General features: G+C 51.8%; 2 non-coding genes across 2 annotated transcripts; both read right to left on the bottom strand.

Moving 5' to 3' along the window:
• Positions 1 to 8,689: 8,689 nt before the first annotated feature.
• On the bottom strand, positions 8,690 to 8,771 carry Trnal-gag (transfer RNA leucine (anticodon GAG)). The gene has a single exon. It is a non-coding gene; the product is annotated as a tRNA-Leu (tRNA).
• Positions 8,772 to 18,968: 10,197 nt separating this feature from the next.
• Positions 18,969 to 19,050, bottom strand: Trnal-gag (transfer RNA leucine (anticodon GAG)). The gene has a single exon. It is a non-coding gene; the product is annotated as a tRNA-Leu (tRNA).
• Between the last annotated feature and the right edge of the window lie 1,632 nt (positions 19,051 to 20,682).

The following is a 20,682-nucleotide window of genomic DNA, read 5'->3' as shown; positions in this document are numbered from 1 at the left end:
ACGCTCGGAAAGGCCGCGTACATTAAGGGTGGTACAATGCAGATGATGATATGCACACCGCATGAATGGAACATACAGGCAAGTCGCACACTATTTCACACACGTTACAGGAACACTGGCTCCCTTTTCTATCCCCCAAGCAAAGAAAAAGTGTTGTCCGCGCCGTAACGCTCATATGAAGACCTCGCCAAAAAAGCTGCAAGCTTTCGCTTACGGAGGCTTCCCCGCCGCAGGTGCTCTGTCGTAGGGGGTGGTGTTGGGATTTGGCTTGAAGCTTGGCGTCTCACCATAACCCCACCCACAGTTGCCTTGACGTTGCCGGAGTCACCAGTGTCGTACCGCTTGACTTCCTCCTTACGCGGCCGCTTGGCGGTGGCTTCTGCGTCGTCACCGTCGCTAGCGTCACGCACTTCACAAGTTTCGGCGGCGTTTGTCAAACCCGCCCCAACACACACCTCACTTTTCGCGTCCAGCACAGCTGCCACCGGCATTGAGTCGTTTTGGGAGGTCCACTGCTGCTCCGCGGGAGCTGCATTTTCGTTCTCCGTTTGCACGCCTGGTTCCGCCAAAGGGTCCCCGGGTGCGGACGCACCACCTCCACCGGCCGCCGCAGCCTCCGTCAACTCCTCGTCCATTCGGCGTTTGGGCCGCTTACGCGTCTCCGACAGGTCCGAAACGATGTGCATACGTCCGCACGCACTGTGTCGCTTCGTGACCGAAGCGGCGGTAGACAGTGCAGCGCGGCACCTTGCAGTGGCGCCTCAAATGCCCTGTCGCCAAGCAGCGGAGGCAATGCGGGGCCCTGCCTGGCACGACCACGAGCGCCTGGCCGCTCGCAACACGGAGCTAGTTCGGCAGGTCGTCGATCCTCACTACGGAGTTGAGCGTGAGGGTCACTGACCGCGTCATCGAATCTTTCTCATTCATGCACTTTACCCACCACCTCTCGCGTCCGATCTCGACGACACGCCCGTAGGGGAGCAGCGCCGCTCGCAGCTCGTCGTCGGGCACGTTGTACAGAATCCATTGAAGTTTCATCCGCACATCCTGGTTCGCCGGATCGATGAGGAGGCGCCGGCGCTCCTTCACCTTCACGTCGGTGGCCGCGAGCATGCGCTTTACGCTGCCTTCATCCCTGAATGTCAGGGCCCATACGCGGTTCATTTGATACGCCCCCAAGGCAATACCTCGGATAGCAGTTCCAAACGAGCCAACGTGTCCCTGAAATGTTTAACGCGAGAAGGCCTCGCACGAATGTCCGCATGCAGGAAAATGGTGTTTAAAACACACCGACCTGTTGTCAGCATTGGTAAACTGACGGAATAGCCTCCTGATTCCTGGCCGAAAAACGTATTTCCACGGCCAGACATGGCCGCATTCACCGCTCCTGAGGAGCCAAAAATCCTGCGTCCGCACACTAGCGCACCCGAAAGCAGAATGCCCCAGACCAGTCGGCCGCACTACCTGGTGAAGGAGCCGCTCATATAGTTCCTTCTCTTCCTACCAATATCATTTCCTTGCGGAAAACCGTACTTGCAGGGCTGGGATTTGAACCCACTCCTCTTAAGAGACTGGTGCCTTAAACCAGCGCCTTAGACCACTCGGTCACGCTACCTTTTATTCTTTATTGGCTGTTAACTATAAAGACAAAACAAACACACACAAACACACAAGACACCTCACTAAATCATTTAGCTACACTTGACCACGCTAACTGGTTGAGGAGCCTCTCATCTACTTCCTCTTCTTCCTAGAAATTTAATTTCCTGGCGCAAAATCAGTACTGGCCGCGGTGGGATTCGAAAGCACGCCTAGTAAGAGACCGGTACCTTAAACCAGCGCCTCAGACCAATCGCCCACGCTACCTGGTTCAGGAGCCCCTCATATAGTTCCTGGTCTTCCTAGCAATATGATTTCCTGGCGCAAAACCATTACTGGCAACGGTGGAACACGAACCCACGCCACCGAATAGACTAGTGCTTTAAAGCAGCGCCTTTGACTACTCGGCCACGCTACCTTTTTTTTATTACCTCGGCAGCGCTACCTGGTTGAGGAGCCTCTCATCTACTCCCTTCTCTTCCTAGAAATATGATTTCATGGTGCAAAAAACAGTACTGGTAGCGGTAGGATTCGAACACACGCCTCCGAAGAGACTGGTGCATTAAACCACCTTTTTTTATTTCCATATTTTGACACAGCACTTGAACCATACCAACCAAAAACAAGATAACCATAAAACTGCTAGCCAAAAACCTTGCTAGCAGAGAGAGAGAGAGAGAGAGAGAGAGCGAATAAACTTTATTTCGAGGACTATCAGTGATTATGCATCATGAAAACGATGCTGGTGGTTAGATTGCGTTGATGGCTGTCAGCGTGTTAGCCACTACACCACCGCGGCGGGTGTGAAGTTGATGCCAAACGCTCAAAAGAGTATTTTGCTGTTACTATGCAATTGATAAGTGAAATGTGGAGGGCTCAACGCGACCCTTCAAAGTGGCTGTCCGTGATAGATTCGCTAACGGACTTCAAGCAATTTTAACCGCTTTCAGCAGAAAGCGGTTACAATTTCTTGAAGTCCGTTAGCGACTCTGTCACGGACAGCCACTTTGAAGGGTCGCGTTGAGCCCTCCACATTTCACTTATCAATTGCATAGTATCAGCAAAATACTCTTTTGAGCGTTTGGCATCAACTTCAAACCCGCCGCGGTGGCTCAGTGGCTAAGGCGTTGTGCTGCTGAACACGAGGTCGCGGGTTCGATTCCCGGCCGCGGAGGCCGCTTTTCTGATGGAGGCGAAAAGCAAAAACGCCCGTGTGTACGAGATTTCGGCGCACGTTAAAGTTCCCCAGGTGGTCTCAATTAATCCGGAGCCCTCCACTACGGCGCGCCTCATCGTCTGCGTTGCGTCGGCGCGTTAAACCCCTACAATCAATCAATCAACCCTACAAGCACATATTCATTAACGTCACGATGACGGATCGCCATACGCGTCTTCCAATTTCCGTGGAAATCCAGGACCATGACAAGGTCATATGGTACCTCGTTGTCGCTCAAGGCGGAGGAACCTGATCCCATGTGCGCCCAGAGGGAAGCCTTTAAGGTCCGCTGAAGCACATCCCAAAAAAATATCCCATCCCAGCACTCGACGAACACATGTTCTACCGATTCGGGTTTCTTACACGGGCAGCATTCAACCCCTTATGGCATGTACAAACCCTTCTCTTTCTGCCACGTTTTTAAAGGGAGGACACCCGCATACAGTTTACAAAAGAATGTTTTAACCCTTGGTGGTACCGCCATTTGTTTTACACGTTTGAGCACGTCCTGTCCTGGCCCTGAACGGTACATTGACCTATACCACGGCACAGGTAATGCAGTGTCAAGCAAATCACGGTGCAACTTTTTCCGCGTAACACTAGATAACTACTCTGTACTGAAACGTGCACGCAAAAACTTTGTCGTTTCAACCACTTCACGGAAGTAGCCCTTGATTACTCCGACAGAAAAGTGTGCAGACCTAACAACAAATTCAGGTAATTCCCTTGATAACTTCAGCTGACACACTGTGCGCAAGAAAGAATCTTCCACGTCGCGGAAGAACAAAAAAACTCCCCCCACCTCCCCGAAGGGGATCGTGCGGAAATGCGAATGCATTGGGTGCACCGATGAGTGCGCTGCGGCAAGCAGTAACGGAGATAGGCGTGCGCTACACTGCATTTATATACATTTTCCGAGCGCACCGAGCGGAGAGAGGGTACGCAGAGAGGAGAGAGAGACCCGCGCAACACGCCCGCCCCGCGCGCGAGCTCTCCCGCTGAGCCCCGCGATAAGCCACCTTACCCGCGATGCGAGCGCTCTCACACGCCCGAGCGCGCTCCTCCTCTCCACCCACTCTCCGCTACTCCACCCGAGCTCCGCGATGCGAGCGCCCTCACATGCCCGAGCGCGCTCCTCCTCTCCCCTTGCCCTCCGCTACTCCCGCCCGAGCTACCACCTGCTCCGGTTGCTAGTCGTGCCACAGCTGTTGCTAGGGGCGAAAAGGAGCGCGGAGAGATAACACCTGCGGGCGCACGCCGACGTACACGACAACCCCCGACTAAGAAATGCATTCGATGCTCACAGAAGAGGGGGTAGTGTAGCGGTGTTTATTGTTACAGTGGCGACGCGGTCAATCCCGCTAATGGTAGCGCGAGACTGGACGAAGGTCGCTTGCTGGTGCTCTTGCTGTAGCGGCGCGAGTCCGCCGCGCCTAGACGATGCCGACGACGACGAAGGCAGAACTACGAGGCGCGCGCTCACGTGCGCTCGCGCTGGAGGAATGCAGGCGCACGCCGACGGAGCACGACAATGCATCTGCATTTAAAAACGATTGGCGACTTGCCGCAAAAACAAATGGGACAAAGAAAGCCCCCCCCTGACGCACGCGCCGAAAGAGATTCGTGCGGCTCGTCCTTTTCCATGTGGATTCCCAGATCAGCACTGCAAACACCCGGTGCAGGGGTTGTACATGAGAACGCGAACACTGCAGCACCTGAAGCACGTACCACAGTTTGCTTATAAAAAATATGTTGCATACTGATGCTCTAGCAAACATGGAAAGTCCACTGCCTTTCAATTTCTCAGCTTTTTCGCGCAGTTCGGCGGTCTGTCTGCGCCAGTAAGTGTCACTGAATTCATAGTTTTCTAGGGGCACTCCCAAGCACTTAGCTGGCGTCGTCTGCCAGCTGATACATTCAAACACACTAGGCGCGCTTTTCCAGTCCTCATGTCAAAATACCAAACACTTTTGCTAGTTTACTCCACTGGCACTACATGTACAATACCGTTTCAGAGCGTTTACAGCAACGCTGATGCTGCTTCTATCAACACAAAAAAGGGCAATGTCATCAGCGTAGGCCAAAACAAGCACTTCAGCTGACTCTAATCGAAACCCGTTGATGCTCTCACTTCTTATGATGCTTAAACAAAACGCTTCAATATATAAACAAAAAAGCAATGGTGACAATGGGCAGTCCTGACGCACGGCTCGTTGAACCTGAATGGGTTTGCTTGTCGTTTTGTTTACAACAAGGTGAGTGCAGCACCCATCGTACGCCATACGTAAACCCTCACGAACAACAGATCCTACGTTTACATGTTGTAACATGTCTAAAAGGAGTTCATGGGATACCTGGTCAAATGCTTTTGCCAGGTCTATCTGGAGCTTGGCCACAGCACTTCGCTTACTGTCACAACATTCAAGAACACTTCTGGCGGTGTGAATGTTCGTGACTATTGACCGTCCCTTATTCCACAAGTTTGGTGTGGTCCAACAATGTCTCTTATTGCACTCTGCAAGTGGCTACACTTCGCTTACTGTCACAACATTCAAGAACACTTCTGGCGGTGTGAATGTTCGTGACTATTGACCGTCCCTTATTCCACAAGTTTGGTGTGGTCCAACAATGTCTCTTATTGCACTCTGCAAGTGGCTAGACAATACTTTCATTATTATCTTATAATCAACGTTGGTTAAACTGTTTGGGCGATAGGCAGATATTTCCCTCGGTTTATTATCGTCCGCCGATTTCGGTATAAAGACTGTGTGGGACACAAGAAAGGACGGAGGTAGTTCTCCTGTTTGGTAAGACTCGGCGTAAACTTTAGGCAAAACAGGGCTTATGTCCTCCTTGAACTTTTTATAAAAAGCTCAGCTCAGTCCATCCGGACCCGTGGTCTTCCCTCCGCTCAGCTCGTCAATGCCTCTCCTTATTTCCTCTACTGTTAAGTAACTTTTGAGACCTGCTGTTGTTTCTTCGCTCAGGCGTGGCAACAAACACATAAATTAATTTTGTAACTGGACAGCATCGATAGTCTGACGCTCGATCAACTTCTCATAGTAGTCACAGAAACTACGCTCGATGCTTGCCTGGTTATTACACTTTACGCCATCGTACTCTACTTCCGCTATCGTATTTCTACGTGCGTATCTTTTCTCTGAACTCAGTGCTCTTTTGGTAGGCGTTTCACCGAGTAGGAACCGTTCAGTCTTTGCGCGTACAAGTGCGCCGTGATACTTTTCCTTATCTAATTCTTCAAGCTGCACCTTCCAAGTTCCCATTTAAAAACGAAGTTCGCTGCTTCATCACTACCGAACATCTTTCGTGCGCATGTGTTTACTGCCTCCACGAAAGTTCCGTCTTCGACTAACTGATGGTTCATCTTCCATACGCCCCAACAAAAGGCTTTTCGCTGCTTCGCGCTCCTGCCGAGGGTGAAGATACCAAACAGTGATCGCTGAACGAGACAGGTATCACACGGTATTCTTCATACTGCGGCACTAGATCAAGCGGTAAGTAAACCCTATCAAGACGCGCATGGCTATTGCCTTGGAAATGCGTGTAGCGCACGGGGCCATTACTACCGACGCTATCACCAACGTCATCTAGGGCGAAGTCTGCTAAAATATCACTTACTACTGCCGTACTAGCATCCCTAAAAGGTGACGGGCTACTTTTGTCGCGTGCAGAACACACGCAGTAAAGTCACCCAGTAAAATTACCATCCGGTCTGTCTCACACCATTTTCTAATTTCCTCAACAAACAACTTCCTTTCGGCGGCTTTGGTGGGGCCGTACATGCAAATAACACGCAATTAGTTTGATAACAAGACCAAATCAAACACAACGAACCGCCACGAATGAGACGCAGTGACGGTATTCAGGGTGGCCCCTAAACTACGCCGTATTAACAGTGCGCAACCCCCCGAGAACCCGGCTGCATGAGAAACACAGACGTCATAGCGGGAAATAAATGGCCGCACCATACGGTCGGTCTGACCCTCTCTCGACCTTGGTTTCTTGCAAGGCGACAATATCCACATCCTCGTCTACAAGACGGCGGTACAACTGACTTTGACGTCTCCGATCCGCAAGGCCCCTAACCTTAATCGTGGCTATGCGTATAGGCTTGCTTTAAATAAACCATTCCAAGAAAGGGACGAGGATTATCATGTAAAAGCCCGTACATTTCAATAAAAGGCACTCCGCAGACACTAAAGAACTCACCCGCATTCCAAAACGCAACTACCACAACAAAAAACCAAAACATTCACACATACATACACTAAACTTCAAACACTGTAAGCGCTTTAAGGGCACCACTAAACAAGGTGATATACTTGCCCCTCCCACCTTCCCCGCCCTGAAAAACACGCCGAAAGGCACTTTACAGGCAATAAAGTCACCGGAGACGCTACAAAAGTATTCCCTGGACCCACCTACGTAGTTCAGTTTAGTTCGCTCGAGCTTCGGTAGAGCAGTACAACCCAAAACACAGATCAAAAAGTTGCCGAATACCTTTCGAAGCATCGTGGTGACTAGGTGGGCGTAGCCGGGGGCTTTGTGCCGTCGGGAGGGGGGACGTTGGGCTTCGGCTTGAAGCTCGAACGTCTCACTATAACCGCCTTGATAGGCGGCTCCACGCTGCCGGGGAGTACGTCGCCTTGTCCTGTGTCGTTGACCTCGCGCTGCGGCTTTGCGGCGGCGCCACTGAGGTACATTTGCACGACGTCCTCTACTGTAGACGACGTCACCGTCGTCCCCTGGCTTGCCGCTCCGGGGCAGCCACCCTCCTTCGGCGCTGCGAGCTGGGGAGGCGTCTTCGGCTGACCGGGCGGCTCCTTTTCAGGAACGCGCTGGACAGCCTAGGCCTCGACCTGTTCCGCAGGCGTCTGCTCCTTTGCCACCCCGCCGGTGACTCCTGCTGCGGTATCCTCCGCGTCTGCCTTGTCCATGAGGTTTTCCCGGAGGTACTCATCCTTCGAAGGCCCGATGACGCTAGTGTAGTACTTGACGCAGGCTGCCGCTCCGTGCCCGTAGCGACGGCACGACGAACGTGGCACCTGACACTCCCGGCGAACGTGGCCCTTCGTGTTACAGCGCAAACACTGCAGCGCCCTCCTGGTGACGACGACGAGGGCCTTGTCGCCCGCCACGCGTAGCTCGTGCGGCAGGTCATCCAGAGTCACCCCGCCCTTCAGTTTCAGAGTCCCCGACCGCAGCGTGGAACCTTTATCATGAATTCCGTCAACGCGCCAACGCTCTCTGCGCAGCTCACTGACACGCCCGTAAGGCGCCAGCGCAGCACAGAATTCCTCGTCCGGCACGCTGTGCAGAAGCCAATGTAGCTTCAGACGCGCTTCCTGGTTGCTCGGGTCGATAACAAGGCAGCGCCTGTCCTTTTTCTTGATGTCGTTTGCTTCCAAAATTTTCTTCACTCCTTCCGCTGACTTAAACCTCACCGGCCAGACGAGACTCATCTGATTCTCCCCCAATGCCAAAACATCGGGGAGCACCGCTAGACGAGCCAACGTGTCGCGGAAATCCTCGACACGGTAGGGGCGGGAACGCATGTCCCCATGCAGAAACAACGTGTTTAGCATCGACTGTCCTTTAGGAAACTGAGGCAAAATGCTTGGTATTCTGTGAATCCTGGGCAAACAGTACGTTACCGCGGGTCGAAAGGCCCGCTGAAGCCGCTCCTTGGGCGGAGCTCGACATTCTGCGAACCCACGCTGGCGCAACCGGAAGCAGAATCCCCGTGCCTTAAACCAGCACCCCAGACCACTCGGCTACGCTATCTGGTTGAGGAGCCTCTCATCTACTTCCTTCCCTTCCTAGCAATACGATTTCCTGGCGCAAAAGCATTATTGGCAGCGGTGGGGTTCGAACCCACGCCCCTGAAGAGACTGGTTCCTCAAACCAGCGCCGTAGGCCACTCGGCCACGCTACTTTTTTTTCATTGCCATACTTTGACAGAAAGCAAGAAAGTTAAGCAAGAAAAACAGGTACACAAAGCTGTAACACACGTTGATAAAACTGCTAAAAGTCTTTTGCTAGCAGAAAATGGCTAAAACGGCTTAATGTTTGTCAGTGACTCCATTACTGGAAGCCATTCCGGGGGTCAGGCGGAGCCTTCCAAATCTCTACAATAAAACGAACAGTTTTTCCAAAGTCTCCCTTGAAATTCTTAGCGTCGACATCGCGGTGGCGTATAGCCATGCGAGATTTCCAAATGCCGTGCAGAGCCAAAACCATCACCACATCGTACGGCAACCCGCCGTCATTCTCGATGGGTATAAACCTGATTCCGTAGGCGTCTAGAGGGAAATCTTTCTTTAAAGCGCGGTAAAGCACGTCCCAAAAAAAGACCTCATCCCAACATTCTAAACACACGTCTTCTACTGTTTCCGGCTTTTTGCACGGATAACAGTCGACCCCGCACGGAACCTACAGTCCTGTCTCTTTTTGCTACGTTTTGACTGGTAGGACACCTGCATGGAGCTTAAAAAAGAACGTTTTAACCCATGTCGGTACCGCCATAGATTTCACGCCTTCAAGCACATCCTAGCCTGGCCCTGCACGTTATATTGACCTTGACAGTGGAACTGGAAATACAGAGTGAACGAGGGCATTATACAATCTTTTCTGTGTATATATTCCAGCGTGAAGCGGGCACGCAAAACAGTGGGTCGCTTGAACAACTTCGCGGAAGTATCCCTTCATTGTCAAGACAGGGAAACGTGCTGACGGTATAACGAAATCGGGTAACACCACAGACAACTTCATGTGGCAAACAGTACCCAAAGAGGGGTCTTGTGCATCCCGAACGAAGAGACAACGATTGACAACCTGTCGCAAAAATTAATGAATCAAGGAAAGGCCCACCCGGCCAAGCTACCTGGTTGAGGAGCCTCTCATCTACTTTCTACTCTTCTTAGCAATATACTTTCCTGGCGGGAAAACAGTACTGGGAACGCTATGATTCGAACCCACGGCTCCTAAGAGACTTATCAATTAAACCAGCGCCTTAGACCACTCGGCCACGCTACCTGGCTGAGCGGCCTCTCATCTACTTCCTTCTCTTCCTAGCAATATGATTTCCTGGCGCAAAAAACAGTATAGGCAGCGGTGGGATTCGAATTCACGCCCCCGAAGAGACTCGTGCCTTAAACCAGTGCCTTAGACCACTCGGCCACGCTACCTGATTGATAAGCCACTAATATTCTTCCTCCTGACGCGTCCTTGTCATCGTCGTCTGTCTCTCCGGGTTCGCTCCTTTTTCGCGTACCGTCTTCCTCTTGCATCCGGTTGACTTCAATTTCTGCTGCTTCCGCGGCGCCCTCAACAGGAGTCTCTTGCGTGGGCGGTTTCTTCGTTGCAGTCAGCGTTACGGGGTTGTCCTGGGTAAGCGGTGGTTTGGGGGCTGGTGTTCCCGCCCCACCTCCCGCAGCGGCTTCCGCCTCCGCCTCGTCTATGACGAGCTCCAAGTCACCCTCTTTTGCCAACGGCCGTGCCACCTTCTCGTACGTCTTCACGCAGCTGGTCTCGTCGTGGCCGAAACGACGTCAAATGCTGCAGCGAGGTACGTGTCACTCACGCCTTACGTGTCCAGAGCAGTGACACCGCAGGCACATGGATGCCCTTCCGGGCACCACGAGCAGAGCGTTGTCGCTGCCGACTCGAAGCTGATGCGTGAGGTCGTCAATCTGGACCCCTGGTTTGAGCTGGACCGTCACCCAGAGAGTCGTTGATCCTTTGTCGACGACGCCGTGAACCCGCCAGCGCTCCCTCGTCACGCTGACAACCTTGCCGTAGGCGGCAAGGGCAGCGCACACGTCGTCGTCCGACACGTTATACAACAACCAGTCAAGTTTTATCCGAATGTCCAGGTTGCTGGGGTCGCTATCAACGCAGTGGTGCCCTTTCACACTCACGTCAGTAGCCTGGATCATCTTCTTTGTTGCGTCTGCGCTGTTACACGTTATCGCCCAAACGCGATTCATCTGATACGCCCCCAGCGCGAGCACATCTGAGAGCAGATTCAGATGAGCCAATGTGTCCCGGAAACCTTCCACTCGATATGGTCGAGCCCTGAGGTCTGCGTGCACACAAAACCAGTGTTATTCACCGAACGTCCTGATGGTAGACTTGACAGCGAGAGTTGGTATTCCTGGTCTTCAACAGCAGCATTCCTGTTGCCGCAGCCCTGACTGGCGGCTCAATCCGCTCTCAGGGAGCACATCACCGCACGTCCGCTCACTGCGGTGATCGGAAGTGGAATCACTCGAACCCACGCACCCGAACATTCGAACCCACGCACCCGAAGAGACTGGTGCCTTAAACCAGCGCCTTAGACCACTTGGCCACGCTACCTTTTTTTCTCTTTGTTGCCGGTCTTCGACAGTACAACAAAACACTTCAGGTACAGAGGTAAAACTAACAATGAGGCTGCCGTGCCATCAAAGGCCGGCGTTGTCTTTTAAAATTCCCTAAGCGCCGTAAGAGGTTCAACATTTGACAGAAACTCAGGTACTGTGTTCTTTGCTTTTTGACATTACACGAACAGAGAGACGCTTTCTCTAAACATCTGTCGCGTCGGTCGCGCGTCTACATCACGATTGAGCCACGCCATTCGCGAACGCCAAATACTGTGCAGGCCAAGCAACATGATAAGGTCAAATGGAACCCCGTCTTCACTGCCTATGTTCAAGAATCGTATGCCATGTGGGCTCAGAGGAAAGTCCTTTCGAAGTGTTTTTTGGAGGACATCCCACAGAAATACTGCTGCCCAACAGTGGAGGAAGACATGTTCCACCGTTTCCGTCTGGTTGCAAATGGAACAGTCGGTTCCCCATGGCATAGAGATTCCCCTATTCTTCATCCAAGTCGCCACTGAAAGCGTACCAGGGTGTAATTTAAAGAATAAGGACTTTGCTCCAGGTGACACTTCCATTCGCTTCATTCGTTTCAACACATCCTGCCCTGGCCCAGCACAGTATATTGCTCTATACAGTGGAACAGGGAATACTACATCGCACACATCCTTATACAATTTTTTCCGCGTTACATTGGCCAAATATTGCATCGAAAACCGGGCTAGCAAAAATTGGTATGACAAAACAATCTGTCTTAAATATCCATAAATATCCCCAGGCATGCTGCGTGAGGAAACCACAAATTCGGGTACAGCACGCATTAGTCGAACTTGAATTACAGTGCGCAGAAAAGGGTCTTGTATATCCCTCAAAAACAAAAATCCGTTTACGAGTTGTCGTACAAAATGGTGCTTAAGCCCTAAACCCCCATCTCTGATTCTTCTAAACAAGTTTGTTCTATTACTCTTTTCCCAATTGGAGCCCCAAAGAAAAACAGCAAATACGGGATGTAGCTTCTGGACATTCAAGCGTGAACAATGCAGTACTTGCATAACAAACCAAATCTTTGCAACAAAAAAGAGATTACAAGTTGTGGCTTTCCCAAACACTGACAAACCAGTTGCTTTCAGTTTTCCCCCCTCTCCCTCAGTGCCTGCACCTGCCCGCACCAATAAGGCTCACTCTCGCGATAATATTCTAAGGGGGCTCCCAAGTACTTTACCGGGGTGGTGACCCAGTTAACATTAGCATAAAAACCAGGAGTGGACATCCATTCACCGGGCCAAACAAAACCCCAGGCACTTTCCCCAGTTCACGACACTGCCTGTGACCTCACCAAACCGCTTCACTGTTTCCACAGCGGACACCAGGCTTTCTTTATTCGAACACACGACAGCAATATCATCCGCATAGGCGAGCAGTTTAACCTCGGAATCTTGCAGTTTGAAACCTCGAATTGTACCATTCCCGATGATACTCAAGCATAGCGCCTTAATGTACACACAAAACAATAAGCGGCATCCCTGAGGGGGCATCCCTGGCGAACAGATCGTTGCACGTCGATGACCGCTCCCAAGTTCTTGTTAACTAACAATCGTGTAGTGCAATTCCTGTAAGCCAGAGCCACTCCCTCTCTTATAACCGAACCAACATTAATATACTTTAAAATACAGAACAAAATCTCGTGAGAAACACAGTCAAAGGCTTTCTCCAAATCGAGCTGGAGAATCGCCATACCCGTGTGCATTATATCGCAACATTCAAGAATGCACCTAGCCATATGTATGTTTGTAAAGATGTTGCGGCCCCTGATACCGCATTTCTGATGCGGTCCAACAATTCGCTGGATCACTGTCTGTAGCCTTTTACCAAGAACCTTCATGAAAATTTTATAGTCCACATTTGTTAGAGAGATTGGCCTGTATGCCTTAACATTCCTTAGTTTTCTCGTATCGTTTGTTTTCGGTATTAATACCGTATGCGAAGTAGAATACGGTGGCGGAAGCGTTTTAATTTCGTAAGCTTCATTGTACAAGCCGGCAAGAACAGGAGATAATGTTTAAACTGTTTATAGAAAGCCGCCACCAGTCCGTCGGGACCCGGTGACTTGCCCGGATTCAAGTTGTCGATTGCATATTTGACTTCCTCTGCCGAAATGGGTTGTTCTAGCCATTCTTTTTCGTCATCTTCCAAACGAGGCAACACGTCGATAAAAAATTCCCCGCATTTCCCCGAGGGGAAGAATGTGAAAGTGCGAATGCACGAGTTGAATTTGCGCGGTTCGGTAATGTTCGCGAAAGAGAGATCACACACACACACACAACTACAAAGAAAGAAAGATGCATTTATTCACAGACACCTATTTGTGTTGTCGTTGTACTTGATTGCTAGAGCGGATCTCAGCTTTGAAATTTCGTGTCAGTACTCCTTTAAGCGGGTGCATTAGCCCTTCTCACGCCCGATTCTTGGCCAATCCCCCACGTGGGTATGTGCCATGTCAGCGGCCAGGCTGCGCGCGCCCATCTCCACGTGCGCGGACATCGCCGGTGGACGCAGGATCAGGGTCGCTTAAGTGCATTGCACTTAAAATCGCGGTTGAATTTTTCTACGTCTACCTCCCTGAGAGCGAACAGTGCTTGATAACATTCAAAGAACGCGCCCTCCACTTCATTTTTTTCTGAAGTTACTTTGCCATTCCTTTCTATCTGCTAATCTGATTCCGGCGGGCTTGCGTCTTTTCGATTCCTAACGCCCGTTTTGTGGGCATCTCACCGGCAGCCCAATGTTCCGCTCTCGCGCGCACAAGCGCTCCGCGATAGCGATCCTCATCAATTACCTCGAGCTTGTGCTTTATCTGCCTTATGTCTTCTTTAAACATACCTGGGTTTTTGCTCTCCAGTGCTATCAACTTTTGAAGGTTTGCACGCAGCCCGTTTTCTTTCATTTTTTCATCGTATTTAATACTGCTACATCTTTCGATAGCTTTTATTTTGATGTCTTGTTTGCCTAATTCCCACCTTTCCCCGATTCGACTGTTATCCCCTTCAGCTAATTCCGTAATTTTTCCAGTAACAAAGCACATGAACAATTCGTCTTGTAACAGTTTCTCGTTCAATTTCCACAGCTCCCAGGAAAAAGGAGCTTTCTGTTGCTGCTTCCCAATTCTACATTTAACCATACAGTGGTCTGAAAATGAAATAGGCTGTACGGTATAGTTGTGACACTTATGGACTAAATCCAGTGAAATATAAACCATATCCAGTCGTGCGTGGCTGCACCCCTGAAAATGAGTGAACCGCACATCCCTCGTAGCCTCCAGGTATTCCCCGACATCCACCAAGTCGAATTCACTGACGATATCGCACAACACACTGGTGCTAGCATCTCTGTAGGCGCTCTTACTTGTTTTATCGTGGGACGACAGGACACAGTTGAAGTCTCCCATAACCATAGGCAGCCTTTCGGTATTAGTGTGCTGCTTGAGACCTTCAAAAAATCCCACTCTAGCGTCTAGCGCATTCGGCGCATACACACATATAATTCTAAACTCGATAGAATTGAAACGACAGTCGCACACCACGAGCCGCCCTGAATGACATGAAGCCACCGCCTGGATTTCTAGGCCAGGTAGCTTCCTTACAAACAAGACACAACCCGCAGACGTTCCTACCGCGTGGCTTACACAAGCGTAGTAACGCGACGTGAAACGGCGCACCATGCCCTCGGTCTCCACCTGCCCTTCAACCTTCGTCTCTTGAACTGCGAGCACGTCGACATCCTGTTCTAACAAGAGGCGGTAAACCTGGCTTTGCTTTCGTCTAGCAGCCATACCACGGACGTTTAAGGTTAGTACATTCAGGGGGCCTTCCAATATCGTTTTGTTGAATGTTAGAGACCGCGGGCATGGTGCTTACCTTTTCGCGTCAGCTCTTTGCTAGACGCTTCCATCAGGCGCCTTGGACGCGGGGGGAGGCTGCTCTGTTGACGGCTTTGGTGGGCGCGCCCGTCCGTTCTCGACGTTAGGTCGCGGCTTGAAGGAAGGCCGCCATCCCGGGTTAGTTTTAGGCGGGTGCTCCTCGCTGCTGGCCGTGGTCCCTTTTTCCTCTCCTTCGTCCGACTTGTCCTGGCCGCGCTTGGTGGTGCTTGCCGGCTCGCCAACATCCATCGACTTCTCACCGCTTGGTTCGGGATCGACGTGGCTGGGCTGGCGGTTATTTTCGCCTTCCACTTGAACCGCAGTATCAACCACACGGGGTTCCTCTAGGGTCTTCGGCTCGCTGCCATCGGGAGGAGGTGGAACTCCTGGGAACGCCTCCGCATTCTGTAGGTTTCCTGTGCCTTGTGCCGCTGCTTCCGCCTCGGCAACGTCCATCAAGTGCTCTGCGAAGTCTTCACCGCTCGCGGGTGCCGTAACATTGGCGTACGTGCGGACACATTGCGCATCCGCATGGCCGAAACGGCGACACCGGGAGCAGCGGGGCACCTTGCACTCACAGCGTACGTGACAAGTCCCCTTAAAGCGCAAACACTGCATAGGTCTGCCTGGCGCTACCAAGAGGGCCAACTCCCCACCGACCCGAATTTGGTGCAACAAATCCTCCACCGCTTTCAGCTTCAGCGTTACCGCTCGCGTCGTAGACCCCTTGTCAAGGACTCCCTGGACTCGCCATCGTTCTTTCGTTATCTCGGTGACCTTTCCAAATGGGGCGAGCGCCGTTCGGATGTCCTCGTCGTCAACACCGTGCAGCAGCCAGTGAAGCTTGAGCCTCACCTGCTGGTCTTGCGGGTCGATGACAAGACAACGGCGTCCCTTCACTTCCTGCTCACCGGCCGCGAGCATTTTCTTTGTAGCCTCCGCGTTCTTGAAGGTCACGGCCCACACGTGGTTAATTTGGTACACGTGGTTAATTTGGTAATTTGGTACAGCATCGATAGTCTGACGCTCGATCAACTTCTCATAGTAGTCACAGAAACTACGCTCGATGCTTGCCTGGTTATTACACTTTACGCCATCGTACTCTACTTCCGCTATCGTATTTCTACGTGCGCATCTTTTCTCTGAACTGAGTGCTCTTTTGGTAGGCGTTTCACCGAGTAGGAACCGTTCAGTCTTTGCGCGTACAAGTGCGCCGTGATACTTTTCCTTATCTAATTCTTCAAGCTGCACCTTCCAAGTTCCCATTTAAAAACGAAGTTCGCTGCTTCATCACTACCGAACATCTTTCGTGCGCATGTGTTTACTGCCTCCACGAAAGTTCCGTCTTCGAGTAACTGATGGTTCATCTTCCATAAGCCCCAACAAAAGGCTTTTCGCTGCTTCGCGCTCCTGCCGAGGGTGAAGATACCAAACAGTGATCGCTGAACGAGACAGGTATCACACGGTATTCTTCATACTGCGGCACTAGATCAAGCGGTAAGTAAACCCTATCAAGACGCGCATGGCTATTGCCTTGGAAATGCGTGTAGCGCACGGGGCCATTACTACCGACGCTATCACCAACGTCATCTAGGGCGAAGTCTGCTAAAATATCACTTACTACTGCCGTACTAGCATCCCTAAAAGGTGACGGGCTACTTTTGTCGAGTGCAGAACACACGCAGTAAAGTCACCCAGTAAAATTACCATCCGGTCTGTCTCACACCATTTTCTAATTTCCTCAAAAAACAACTTCCTTTCGGCGGCTTTGGTGGGGCCGTACATGCAAATAACCCGCCATTCATTTGATAACAAGGCCAAATCAAACACAACGAACCGCCACGAATGAGACGCAGTGACGGTATTGAGGGTGTCCCCAGAACTACGCCGTATTAACAGTGCGCAACCCCCCGAGAACCCGGCTGCGTGAGAAACACAGACGTCATAGCGGGAAATAAATGGCCGCACCATACGGTCGGTCTGACCCTCTCTCGACCTTGGTTTCTTGCAAGGCGACAATATCCACATCCTCGTCTACAAGACGGCGGTACAACTGACTTTGACGTCTCCGATCCGCAAGGCCCCTAACCTTAATCGTGGCTATGCGTATAGGCTTGCTTTAAATAAACCATTCCAAGAAAGGGACGAGGATTATCATGTAAAAGCCCGTACATTCCAATAAAAGGCACTCCGCAGACACTAAAGAACTCAACCGCATTCCAAAACGCAACTACAACAACAAAAAACTAAAACATTCACACATACATACACTAAACTTCAAACACTGTAAGCGCTTTAAGGGCACCACTAAACAAGGTGATATACTTGCCCCTCCCACCTTCCCCGCCCTGAAAAACACGCCGAAAGGCACTTTACAGGCAATAAAGTCACCGGAGACGCTACAAAAGTATTCCCTGGACCCACCTACGTAGTTCAGTTTAGTTCGCTCGCGCTTCGGTAGAGCAGTACAACCCAAAACACAGATCAAAAAGTTGCCGAATACCTTTCGAAGCATCGTGGTGACTAGGTGGGCGTAGCCGGGGGCTTTGTGCCGTCGGGGGGGGACGTTGGGCTTCAGCTTGAAGCTCGAACGTCTCACTATAACCGCCTTGATAGGCGGCTCCACGCTGCCGGGGAGTCCGTCGCCTTGTCCTGTGTCGTTGACCTCGCGCTGCGGCTTTGCGGCGGCGCCACTGAGGTACATTTGCACGACGTCCTCTACTGTAGACGACGTCACCGTCGTCCCCTGGCTTGCTGCTCCGGGGCAGCCACCCTCCTTCGGCGCTGCGAGCTGGGGAGGCGTCTTCGGCTGACCGGGCGGCTCCTTTTCAGGAACGCGCTGGACAGCCTAGGCCTCGACCTGTTCCGCAGGCGTCTGCTCCTTTGCCACCCCGCCGGTGACTCCTGCTGCGGTATCCTCCGCGTCTGCCTTGTCCATGAGGTTTTCCCGGAGGTACTCATCCTTCGAAGGCCCGATGACGCTAGTGTAGTACTTGACGCAGGCTGCCGCTCCGTGCCCGTAGCGACGGCACGACGAACGTGGCACCTGACACTCCCGGCGAACGTGGCCCTTCGTGTTACAGCGCAAACACTGCAGCGCCCTCCTGGTGACGACGACGAGGGCCTTGTCGCCCGCCACGCGTAGCTCGTGCGGCAGGTCATCCAGAGTCACCCCGCCCTTCAGTTTCAGAGTCCCCGACCGCAGCGTGGAACCTTTATCATGAATTCCGTCAACGCGCCAACGCTCTCTGCGCAGCTCACTGACACGCCCGTAAGGCGCCAGCGCAGCACGGAATTCCTCGTCCGGCACGCTGTGCAGAAGCCAATGTAGCTTCAGACGCGCTTCCTGGTTGCTCGGGTCGATAACAAGGCAGCGCCTGTCCTTTTCCTTGATGTCGCTTGCTTCCAAAATTTTCTTCACTCCTTCCGCTGATTTAAACCTCACCGGCCAGACGAGACTCATCTGATTCGCCCCCAATGCCAAAACATCGGGGAGCACCGCTAGACGAGCCAACGTGTCGCGGAAATCCTCGACACGGTAGGGGCGGGAACGCATGTCCCCATGCAGAAACAACGTGTTTAGCATCGACTGTCCTTTAGGAAACTGAGGCAAAATGCTTGGTATTCTGGGAATCCTGGGCAAACAGTACGTTACCGCGGGTCGAAAGGCCCGCTGAAGCCGCTCCTTGGGCGGAGCTCGACATTCTGCGAACCCACGCTGGCGCAACCGGGGAAACAGAATCCCCGTGCCTTAAACCAGCGCCCCAGACCACTCGGCTACGCTATCCGGTTGAGGAGCCTCTCATCTACTTCCTTCCCTTCCTAGCAATACGATTTCCTGGCGCAAAAGCATTATTGGCAGCGGTGGGGTTCGAACCCACGCCCCTGAAGAGACTGGTTCCTCAAACCAGCGCCGTAGGCCACTCGGCCACGCTACCTTTTTTTCATTGCCATATTTTGACAGAAAGCAAGAAAGTTAAGCAAGAAAAACAGGTACACAAAGCTGTAACACACATTGATAAAACTGCTAAAAGTCTTTTGCTAGCAGAAAATGGCTAAAACTGCTTAATGTTTGTCAGTGACTCCATTACTGGAAGCCATTCCGGGGGTCAGGCGGAGTCTTCCAAATCTCTACAATAAAACGAACAGTTTTTCCAAAGTCTCCCTTGAAATTCTTAGCGTCGACATCGCGGTGGCGTATAGCCATGCGAGATTTCCAAATGCCGTGCAGAGCCAAAACCATCACCACATCGTACGGCAACCCGCCGTCATTCTCGATGGGTATAAACCTGATTCCGTAGGCGTCTAGAGGGAAATCTTTCTTTAAAGCGCGGCAAAGCACGTCCCAAAAAAAGACCCCATCCCAACATTCTAAACACACGTCTTCTACTGTTTCCGGCTTTTTGCACGGATAACAGTCGACCCCGCACGGAACCTACAGTCCTGTCTCTTTTTGCTACGTCTTGACTGGTAGGACACCCGCATGGAGCTTAAAAAAGAACGTTTTAACCCATATCGGTACCGCCATAGATTTCACGCGTTCAAGCACATCCTAGCCTGGCCCTACACGTTATATTGACCTTGCAGTGGAACTGGAAATACAGAGTGAACAAAGGCATTATACAATCTTTTCTGTGTATATATTCCAGCGTGAAGCGGGCACGCAAAACAGTGGGTCGCTTGAACAACTTCGCGGAAGTATCCCTTCATTGTCAAGACAGGGAAACGTGCTGACGGTATAACGAAATCGGGTAACACCACAGACAACTTCATGTGGCAAACAGTACCCAAAGAGGGGTCTTGTGCATCCCGAACGAAGAGACAACGATTGACAACCTGTCGCAAAAATTAATGAATCAAGGAAAGGCCCACCCGGCCAAGCTACCTGGTTGAGGAGCCTCTCATCTACTTTCTACTATTCTTAGCAATATACTTTCCTGGCGGGAAAACAGTACTGGGAACGCTATGATTCGAACCCACGGCTCCTAAGAGACTTATGAATTAAACCAGCGCCTTAGACCACTCGGCCACGCTACCTGGCTGAGCGGCCTCTCATCGACTTCCTTCTCTTCCTAGCAATATGATTTCCTGGCGCAAAAAACAGTATAGGCAGCGGTGGGATTCGAATTCACGCCCCCGAAGAGACTCGTGCCTTAAACCAGTGCCTTAGACCACTCGGCCACGCTACCTGATTGAGAAGCCTCTAATATTCTTCCTCCTGACGCGTCCTTGTCATCGTCGTCTGTCTCTCCGGGTTCGCTCCTTTTTCGCGTACCGTCTTCCTCTTGCATCCGGTTGACTTCAATTTCTGCTGCTTCCGCGGCGCCCTCAACAGGAGTCTCTTGCGTGGGCGGTTTCTTCGTTGCAGTCGGCGTTACGGGGTTGTCCTGGGTAAGCGGTGGTTTGGGGGCTGGTGTTCCCGCCCCACCTCCCGCAGCGGCTTTCGCCTCCGCCTCGTCTATGACGAGCTCCAAGTCACCCTCTTTTGCCAACGGCCGTGCCACCTTCTCGTACGTCTTCACGCAGCTGGTGTCGTCGTGGCCGAAACGACGTCAAATGCTGCAGCGAGG

This window comes from Haemaphysalis longicornis, unplaced genomic scaffold (assembly GCF_048455015.1).
Source record: "Haemaphysalis longicornis isolate Haplotype H1 unplaced genomic scaffold, Haemaphysalis longicornis Haplotype H1 scaffold_3, whole genome shotgun sequence".
Classification (NCBI taxonomy): Eukaryota; Metazoa; Arthropoda; class Arachnida; order Ixodida; family Ixodidae; genus Haemaphysalis; species Haemaphysalis longicornis.
The sequence above is the reverse complement of the archived record's forward strand: the minus strand, read 5'-3'. Positions and strand labels throughout refer to the sequence as shown.